Genomic DNA, 10230 nt, shown 5'->3' on the forward strand with positions numbered 1-10230 from the left:
CTGAAATTGACTTACCAGCTGCTCTCACGCCACCGAAATCGACTGGCCTGCCTCTGCAAAGAGAAGTGCTTTTAAAGGTTGACTTACCTCCCAGCAACCTCCTTCCGCAATGCTCCCGCTGAAATTGACTAACCAGCTGCTCTCACGCCGCCGAAATCGACTGGCCTGCCCCTGCAAAGGGAAGTGCTTTTAAAGGTTGACTTACCTCCCAGCAACCTCCTTCCGCAATGCTCCCGCTGAAATTGACTAACCAGCTGCTCTCACGCCACCGAAATCGACTGGCCTGCCCCTGCAAAGAGAAGTGCTTTTAAAGGTTGACTTACCTCCCAGCAACCTCCTTCCGCAATGCTCCCGCTGAAATTGACTAACCAGCTGCTCTCACGCCACCGAAATCGACTGGCCTGCCCCTGCAAAGAGAAGTGCTTTTAAAGGTTGACTTACCTCCCAGCAACCTCCTTCCGCAATGCTCCCGCTGAAATTGACTTACCAGCTGCTCTCACGCCACCGAAATCGACTGGCCTGCCTCTGCAAAGAGAAGTGCTTTTAAAGGTTGACTTACCTCCCAGCAACCTCCTTCCGCAATGCTCCCGCTGAAATTGACTAACCAGCTGCTCTCACGCCGCCGAAATCGACTGGCCTGCCCCTGCAAAGGGAAGTGCTTTTAAAGGTTGACTTACCTCCCAGCAACCTCCTTCCGCAATGCTCCCGCTGAAATTGACTAACCAGCTGCTCTCACGCTACCGAAATCGACTGGCCTGCCCCTGCAAAGAGAAGTGCTTTTAAAGGTTGACTTACCTCCCAGCAACCTCCTTCCGCAATGCTCCCGCTGAAATTGACTAACCAGCTGCTCTCACGCCACCGAAATCGACTGGCCTGCCCCTGCAAAGAGAAGTGCTTTTAAAGGTTGACTTACCTCCCAGCAACCTCCTTCCGCAATGCTCCCGCTGAAATTGACTAACCAGCTGCTCTCACGCTACCGAAATCGACTGGCCTGCCCCTGCAAAGAGAAGTGCTTTTAAAGGTTGACTTACCTCCCAGCAACCTCCTTCCGCAATGCTCCCGCTGAAATTGACTAACCAGCTGCTCTCACGCCACCGAAATCGACTGGCCTGCCCCTGCAAAGAGAAGTGCTTTTAAAGGTTGACTTACCTCCCAGCAACCTCCTTCCGCAATGCTCCCGCTGAAATTGACTTACCAGCTGCTCTCACGCCACCGAAATCGACTGGCCTGCCTCTGCAAAGAGAAGTGCTTTTAAAGGTTGACTTACCTCCCAGCAACCTCCTTCCGCAATGCTCCCGCTGAAATTGACTAACCAGCTGCTCTCACGCCGCCGAAATCGACTGGCCTGCCCCTGCAAAGGGAAGTGCTTTTAAAGGTTGACTTACCTCCCAGCAACCTCCTTCCGCAATGCTCCCGCTGAAATTGACTAACCAGCTGCTCTCACGCCACCGAAATCGACTGGCCTGCCCCTGCAAAGAGAAGTGCTTTTAAAGGTTGACTTACCTCCCAGCAACCTCCTTCCGCAATGCTCCCGCTGAAATTGACTAACCAGCTGCTCTCACGCCACCGAAATCGACTGGCCTGCCCCTGCAAAGAGAAGTGCTTTTAAAGGTTGACTTACCTCCCAGCAACCTCCTTCCGCAATGCTCCCGCTGAAATTGACTAACCAGCTGCTCTCACGCCGCCGAAATCGACTGGCCTGCCCCTGCAAAGAGAAGTGCTTTTAAAGGTTGACTTACCTCCCAGCAACCTCCTTCCGCAATGCTCCCGCTGAAATTGACTAACCAGCTGCTCTCACGCCGCCGAAATCGACTGGCCTGCCCCTGCAAAGAGAAGTGCTTTTAAAGGTTGACTTACCTCCCAGCAACCTCCTTCCGCAATGCTCCCGCTGAAATTGACTAACCAGCTGCTCTCACGCCGCCGAAATCGACTGGCCTGCCCCTGCAAAGAGAAGTGCTTTTAAAGGTTGACTTACCTCCCAGCAACCTCCTTCCGCAATGCTCCCGCTGAAATTGACTAACCAGCTGCTCTCACGCCACCGAAATCGACTGGCCTGCCCCTGCAAAGAGAAGTGCTTTTAAAGGTTGACTTACCTCCCAGCAACCTCCTTCCGCAATGCTCCCGCTGAAATTGACTAACCAGCTGCTCTCACGCCGCCGAAATCGACTGGCCTGCCCCTGCAAAGAGAAGTGCTTTTAAAGGTTGACTTACCTCCCAGCAACCTCCTTCCGCAATGCTCCCGCTGAAATTGACTAACCAGCTGCTCTCACGCCACCGAAATCGACTGGCCTGCTCCTGCAAAGAGAAGTGCTTTTAAAGGTTGACTTACCCCCAGCAACCTCCTTCCGCAATGCTCCCGCTGAAATTGACTAACCAGCTGCTCTCACGCCACCGAAATCGACTGGCCTGCCCCTGCAAAGAGAAGTGCTTTTAAAGGTTGACTTACCTCCCAGCAACCTCCTTCCGCAATGCTCCCGCTGAAATTGACTAACCAGCTGCTCTCACGCCGCCGAAATCGACTGGCCTGCCCCTGCAAAGAGAAGTGCTTTTAAAGGTTGACTTACCTCCCAGCAACCTCCTTCCGCAATGCTCCCGCTGAAATTGACTAACCAGCTGCTCTCACGCCACCGAAATCGACTGGCCTGCTCCTGCAAAGAGAAGTGCTTTTAAAGGTTGACTTACCCCCAGCAACCTCCTTCCGCAATGCTCCCGCTGAAATTGACTAACCAGCTGCTCTCACGCCACCGAAATCGACTGGCCTGCCCCTGCAAAGAGAAGTGCTTTTAAAGGTTGACTTACCTCCCAGCAACCTCCTTCCGCAATGCTCCCGCTGAAATTGACTAACCAGCTGCTCTCACGCCACCGAAATCGACTGGCCTGCCCCTGCAAAGAGAAGTGCTTTTAAAGGTTGACTTACCTCCCAGCAACCTCCTTCCGCAATGCTCCCGCTGAAATTGACTAACCAGCTGCTCTCACGCCGCCGAAATCGACTGGCCTGCCCCTGCAAAGAGAAGTGCTTTTAAAGGTTGACTTACCTCCCAGCAACCTCCTTCCGCAATGCTCCCGCTGAAATTGACTAACCAGCTGCTCTCACGCCGCCGAAATCGACTAAGTCCAAGAAGCTCCAAGTCCTCTATCCATGGGTGAGCCCTGACATTTTTCCTCTCATCCGGGATGCGCCCACGTACTCTGAAGCGATGGAGCTCCTGAAAGGACATTGCGTTCGACCAATCAATCAAGTATTCGCCAGGCACCTCCTGGCCATGAGACAGCAACTCCCTGGGGAGTCTCTGGACGATTTCTGGCGTGCCCTGCACATCCTAGGTAGGAACTGCGACTGCCGGGCAGTTTCGGCAGTCCAGCACACCGAACTTTTAATTCGAGCCGCTTACGTTACGGGCATGAAGTCCATTAGCGGCTACTGGAAGGGGATATGCTTGATCTTGCGGGAACTAGGCAGCTCGCTAATTCGTTAGAAGTGGCTCCTGTAACGTCCAGTCCTACGCCCCCGACCGTGCGGCACCCTCGTGGGCATCATGGACCCCACCAGCTGCCGACTCCAGCTCACCGCAAGCCTGCGCCACATGGCAGCCAGCCAACTCTGGGGGGCCCAAGTGCTATTTCTGAGGGCAAAACAAACACCCCAGGCAGCGCTGCCCGACGAGGAGCGCGACCTGCAGCGGCTGTGGGAAGAAGGGACACTTTGTTTCTGTTTGCCAGGTCCGGCGTTCCTACACACCCCACGTGCGACCCAGGGATGCCACCAATTTCCCATTCGCAAGCCACGTGCGGCCCGTGGGCGCTGCCATCTTTGATGCCCACCATGTGCGCCCCGTGGGCGCCGCCATCTTCGGCGCCATTTTGGACGGCGCCTCAGGACCCCTGCTCATCTGGACGTTCATCGCCTGCCACTACCTCCACCACCGCTGACCAGCCCGGGACCTCCCAGCATCTGCCGGCCCCGGAACCTCGCGACCGCGACGACGACGGTGAAGATCGATGGGCACGAGACGACCTGCCTTTTTGACGCCGGGAGCACAGAGAACTTCATCCACCCCACTATGGTAAGGCGCTGCTCCCTCTCGGTACACCCCATCACCCAGAAAATCTCCCTGGCCTCCGGATCCCATTCTGTGGAAACCCGGGGGTACTGCATAGCGACCCTCACCGTCCAAGGCATAGAGTTCAGCAACTTCCGGCTCTACGTCCTCCCCCACCTCTGCACCTCTCTGTTACTCGGCCTGGACTTTCAGTGCCACCTCCAAAGCCTAAGCTTAAAATTCGGCGGACCCCTACCCTCCTCACCGTCTGCAGCCTCACGATCCTTAAGGCCGATCCACCTTCCCTGTTTGCGAACCTCACCCGGATTGCAAACCCATCGCCACCAGGAGCAGGCGGTACAGTGCCCATGACCTTCATCAGGTCATAGGTCCAACGGCTTCTGCGGGAAGGGGTCATTGAGGCCAGCAAAAGTCCCTGGAGAGCTCAAGTGGTAGTAGTAAAGACTGGGGAGAAGCACAGGACGGTCATTGACTACAGTCAGACCATCAATCGGTACAGGCAGCTCGACGCGTACCCCCTCCCACGCATATCTGACATGGTCAATCAGATTGCGCAGTATCGAGTTTTTTCCACAGTGGACCTGAAGTCCCCCTACCACCAGCTCCCCATCCGCACGGAGGACCGCTGATACACTGTGTTCGAAGCAGATGGCCGCCTCTATCACTTCCTTAGGGTTCCCTTTGGCGTCACTAATGGGGTCTCGGTCTTCCAGTGAGAGATGAACCGAATGGTTGACCGGTACGGACTGCGGGCCTCCTTCCTGTACCTAGATAATGTCACCATCTGCAGCCACGATCAGCAGGACCACAACACAAACCTCCAAAAATTCCTCCAGACCGCCAAACTCCTTAACCTCACATACAATAAGGAAAAATGCGTGTTCCCCACCAACCGCATAGCCATCTTTGGCTATGTCGTGGAAAATGGAGTCCTGGGACCCGACCCCGACCGCATGCACCCCCTCAGGGAAGTCCCTCCCCCCCACTGTCCCAAGGCCCTGAAACAATGCCTGGAGTTTTTCTCCTACTATGCCCAGTGGGTCCCTAATTATGCAGACAAGGCCCGCCCATTCATTCAGTCCACAGTTTTTCCCCTGACGGCTGAGGCCTGGCAGGCCTTCAACCATATCAAGGCGCCCATCGCCAAGGCCACGATGCATGCGGTCGACGAGTCCCTCAGCTTTCAGGTGGAGAGCGATGCATCGGATGTAGCTCTGGCCGCCACCCTCAACCAGGCGGGCAAGCCTGTGGCCTTCTGTTCCTGCACCCTCCATGCCTCCGAAATTCAGCACTCCTCTGTCGAAAAGGAGGCCCAAGCCATTGTGGAAGCTGTGCGGCATTGGAGGCATTACTTGGCCGGTTGCCTTTGTGTTTAATAATACACAGCGGAGCAAGATCAAAAACGACAAGATCTTGAGGTGGAGGATCAAGCTCTCCACCTATAACTATGAGGTCTTGTATCACCCGGGGAAGCCCAATGAGCCCCCTGATGCCCTATCCCGCGGTACATGTGCCAGCACACAAGTGGACCGACTCCGGGCTCTCCACTATGACCTCTGCCATCCCGGGGTCACCCGGTTCTTCCATTTCATCAAGGCCCGCAACCTGCCCTACTCCATTGGGGAGGTCAGGACCGTCACCAGAGACTGCCAAGTCTGCGCAGAGTGCAAGCCGCACTTCTACCGGCCAGATAGAGTGCACCCGGTGAAGGCCTCCCGCCCCTTTGAACGCCTCAGCATGGACTTCATCGACCGCAACACGTACTTCCTGAACGTGATTGACGAGTACTCCCGGTTCCCTTTTGCCACCCCATGCCCTGATTTGACCTCTGCCACGGTAATTAAAGCCCTCCACATCATCTTCACTCTGTTTCCTCACCTACATCCACAGAGATCGGGGATCCTCTTTCATGAGTGATGAGCTGCGTTAGTTCCTGCTCAGCAAGGGCATCGCCTCGAGCAGGACGACCAGCTACAACCCCCGGGGAAATGGGCAGGTGGAGAGGGAGAACGGGACGGTCTGGAAGGCCATCCTGCTGGCCCTGCTGTCTAAAAATCTCCCGGTCTCACGCTGGCAAGAGGTCCTCCCCGACGCGCTCCACTCCATCCGGTCGCTCCTCTGCACCGCGACTAACGAGACCCCTCACGAACGTGTGTTTGCCTTCCCCAGGAAGTCCACCTCCGGGGTCTTGCTCCCAACATAGCTGACAGTTCCTGGACCCGTCCTCCTTCGGAAGCATGTGCGGACCCATAAGTCGGACCCCTTGGTCGAAAAATTCCACCTCCTACATGTGAACCCGCAGTACGCCTACGTGGCACACCCCGACGGGCGCCAGGACACAGTCTCTCTCCGGGACCTGGCACCCGCTGGATCCCCACCCACGACCCGTGACCTGACACCGTCCGTCCCCCCGTCCCCCGGTTGCCTCATTCACCCCTGCACCACTCACACTCCCTCCAGCGAACCTCACCGCAGCCCCCGTCCCAGTAGGATCCTTCCTCCCACTGGTTCCACTCAGGGGTGACGAAGACGAGGACAACACGCTCCCGGAGTCGCAGGTGACCAAGTCGGTGCCCACATTACCACCAGGACTGAGGCGATCGCAGAGGAGGGTCAAGGCCCCCAACAGACTTAATTTGTAATGTTTTCCACCACCCCCGCCGGACTCGTTTTTTAACAGGGGGTGAATGTGGTAGTCACCACGAGTAGTATATTACATGTATTACGGCACTGCCCGTATATTAGAGGTACAATGGTAAATCCCTGCCTGCCGGCTCCGCCCAGTAGGCGGTGTATAAATGTGTGTGCACGCGGTGCTGCAGCCATTCTGGTTCCAGCTACAGGAGGCAACACATCTTGCTCAATAAAGCCTCGATTATTCCACTACTCCCGTCTTTGTGGTAATTGATAATGCATTAGTTCCCACCATGGAAGGTGACACGGTGGTTAGCACTGCTGCTTCACAGTTCTAGGGACGCTGGTTCAATTCCAGCCTCGGGTCTGTGTGGAGTTTGCACTTTCACCCCGTGTGTGTGTGGGTTTCTTCCGGGTGCTCTGGTTTCCTCCCACAGTCCAAAGGTGTGCTGGTTAGTTGGATTGGCTAAATTGTCCCTTAAGTGTTCAAAAAAGTTAAGTGGGGTTCCGGGGATAGGGTCAGGGCGTACGCCCAGGTAGGGTACTCTTTCTAAAGGTGGGAGTGGACTCAATGGGCAGAATGGCTTCCTTATGCCCTGTAGAGATTCCATGAAAGGTCAGGGACCCCATAATAATACATGATCACACACTTATCGGGTATCCCCACCGAATCCCCTCAGAGCATTGGCCCCTCCGTACCCATCATGATGTCATGTCGGCAGGTTTTGTAAACAGGGGAATGGCAAACAGAACCCATCAGGGAGTACAAAATAAATCTCCAGGGATGGGGGGAAAAAAAGAGGGCCATGCCCTGGTAGTGCAAGGGAGCTTCCGTTGGGGAGTGTCCTTTTTTGTGGCCCAATCTTTTCGGAGACAAGGTTGTTGCCAGGGTGGGCTTTCCCAGAGTGATGTCGTGGAACCCGTCTTGTAATCTTTTTTTGAGAAAAGGTGTTTAAAAATATGATGGGAAACTGGCCTCTGCTTTTCCCACCGACGACAGCAATTAGAACAGAAGCAGCAAAAAATTCCACCCCTCAGGTGGACACGAAAGATCCCACAATATAATAATAATAATCTTTATTGTCACAAATAGGCTTACATTAACACTGCAATTAAGTTACTGTGAAAAGCCCCGGGTCGCCACATTCTAGTGCCTGTTCGGATACACAGAGGGAGAATTCAGAATGTCCAAATTACCTAACAGCACATCTTTTGAGACCTGTGGGAGGAAACCAGAGGACCCGGAGACATAAATTGGTTTCGAAACAGGGAGTTCTCCCGTGCCGATAAGCACCACAGATAACTGATGAATTCGGACATTTGCTGTCTTTGGGATGTCGTCGAAAAATTGGCTGTCTTGATTCCTATATTGTAATTGCTTCAACTGTTTACAATCTGTTTACGGCTGTTGAGTGCTTTGCCATGTCTCCAACGTGTGAAATGCGTTCTATAGATGTTAGTTCTTTACTTATAAATGTATATCTGAATGTCAAAATAAACAACAGTTTCACCATTATACTTATCAGGAGTGATTATTGCAGAAAGGCAGCAAAAGGGAAGCGTGAACCCTGGACCTAATAAACTCAGCTCGCCGTGGAATGATTCAGCCTAACACACATTGAAATGAACTGCTCAGCTTCAACTCTTGCACCAGCAAGCTGATCAAAAGCAGTTTGTCATTTTCTGCTGGGTAAAAGGTCAAAAGGAGTGTTCGATCACTTATTTGCACACATTTCACAACCCAGAGGAAATTTAAAGGCTAGCAAGTAGCAAGTCCAAAGTATGACTGTTATGTGTTATAATTTATAGAGGTTCACCTCCAAACATGACAAGTGTAACTCCTGTGTCTGCAATATCACCTCACCTCACTAATCTGCAAAATAACTTCCCCACCATCAAAATCCTGATAAGACCATAAGACCATAAGACATAGGAGCGGAAGTAAGGCCATTCGGCCCATTGAGTCCACTCCACCATTCAATCATGGCTGATTTCAACTCCATTTACCCGCGCTCTCTCCATAGCCATTAATTCCTCGAGAAATCAAGAATTTATCAACTTCTGTCTTAAAGACATTCAATGTCCCGGCCTCCACCGCCCGCTGTGGCAATGAATTCTACAGACCCACCACTCTCTGGCTGAAGAAATTTCTCCTCATCTCTGTTCTAAAATGACTCCCTTTTATTCTAAGGCTGTGCCCCCGGGTCCTAGTCTCCCCTGCTAATGGAAACAACTTCCCTACGTCCACCCTATCTAAGCCATTCATTATCTTGTAAGTTTCTATTAGATCTTCCCTCAACCTCCTAAACTCCAATGAATATAATCCCAGGATCCTCAGACGTTCATCATATGTTAGGCCTACCATTCCTGGGATCATCTGTGTGAATCTCCGCTGGACCCGCTCAAGTGCCAGTATGTCCTTCCTGAGGTGTGGGGCCCAAAATTGCTCACAGTATTCTAAATGGGGCCTAACTAATGCTTTATAAAGCTTCAAGAAGTACATCCCTGCTTTTATATTCCAAGCCTCTTTAGATAAATGACAACATTGCATTTGCTTTCTTAATTACGGACTCAACCTGCAAGTTTACCTTTAGAGAATTCTGGACTAGGACTCCCAAGTCCCTTTGCATTATGAATCTTGTCACCGTTTAGAAAATAGTCCATGCCTGTATTCTTTTTTCCAAAGTGCAAGACCTCGCAGTTGCCCACATTGAATTTCATCAGCCATTTCTTGGACCACTCTCCTAAACTGTCTAAATCTTTCTGCAGCCTCCCCACCTCTTCAATACTACCTGCCCCTCCACCTATCTTTGTATCATCGGCAAACTTAGCCAGAATGCCCCCAGTCCCGTCATCTAGATCGTTAATATATAAAGAGAACAGCTGTGGCCCCAACACTGAACCCTGCGGGACACCACTCGTCACCGGTTGCCATTCCGAAAAAGAACCTTTTATCCCAACTCTCTGCCTCCTGCCTGACAGCCAATCGTCAATCCATGTTAGTACCTTGCCTCGAATACCATGGGCCCTTATTTTACTCAGCAGTCTCCCGTGAGGCACCTTATCAAAGGCCTTTTGGAAGTCAAGACAGATAACATCCATTGGCTCTCCTTGGTCTAACCTATTTGTTATCTCTTCAAAGAACTCTAACAGGTTTGTCAGGCACGACCTCCCCATACTAAATCCATGCTGACTTGTCCTAATCCAACCCTGCACTTCCAAGAATTTAGAAATCTCATCCTTAACGGTGGATTCTAGAATCTTGCCAACAACCAAGGTTAGGCTAATTGGCCTATAATTTTCCATCTTTTTTCTTGTTCCCTTCTTGAACAGGGGGGTTACAACAGCGATTTTCCAATCCTCTGGGACTTTCCTTGACTCCAGTGACTTTTGAAAGATTATAACTAATGCCTCCACTATTTCTTCAGCTATCTCCTTTAGAACTCTAGTATGTAGCCCATCTGGGCCCGGAGATTTATCAATTTTTAGACCTCTTAGTTTCTCTAGCACTTTCTCCTTTGTGATGGCTACCATA

This window comes from Scyliorhinus torazame, chromosome 4 (genome assembly GCF_047496885.1).
Source record: "Scyliorhinus torazame isolate Kashiwa2021f chromosome 4, sScyTor2.1, whole genome shotgun sequence".
Lineage (NCBI taxonomy): Eukaryota > Metazoa > Chordata > Chondrichthyes > Carcharhiniformes > Scyliorhinidae > Scyliorhinus > Scyliorhinus torazame.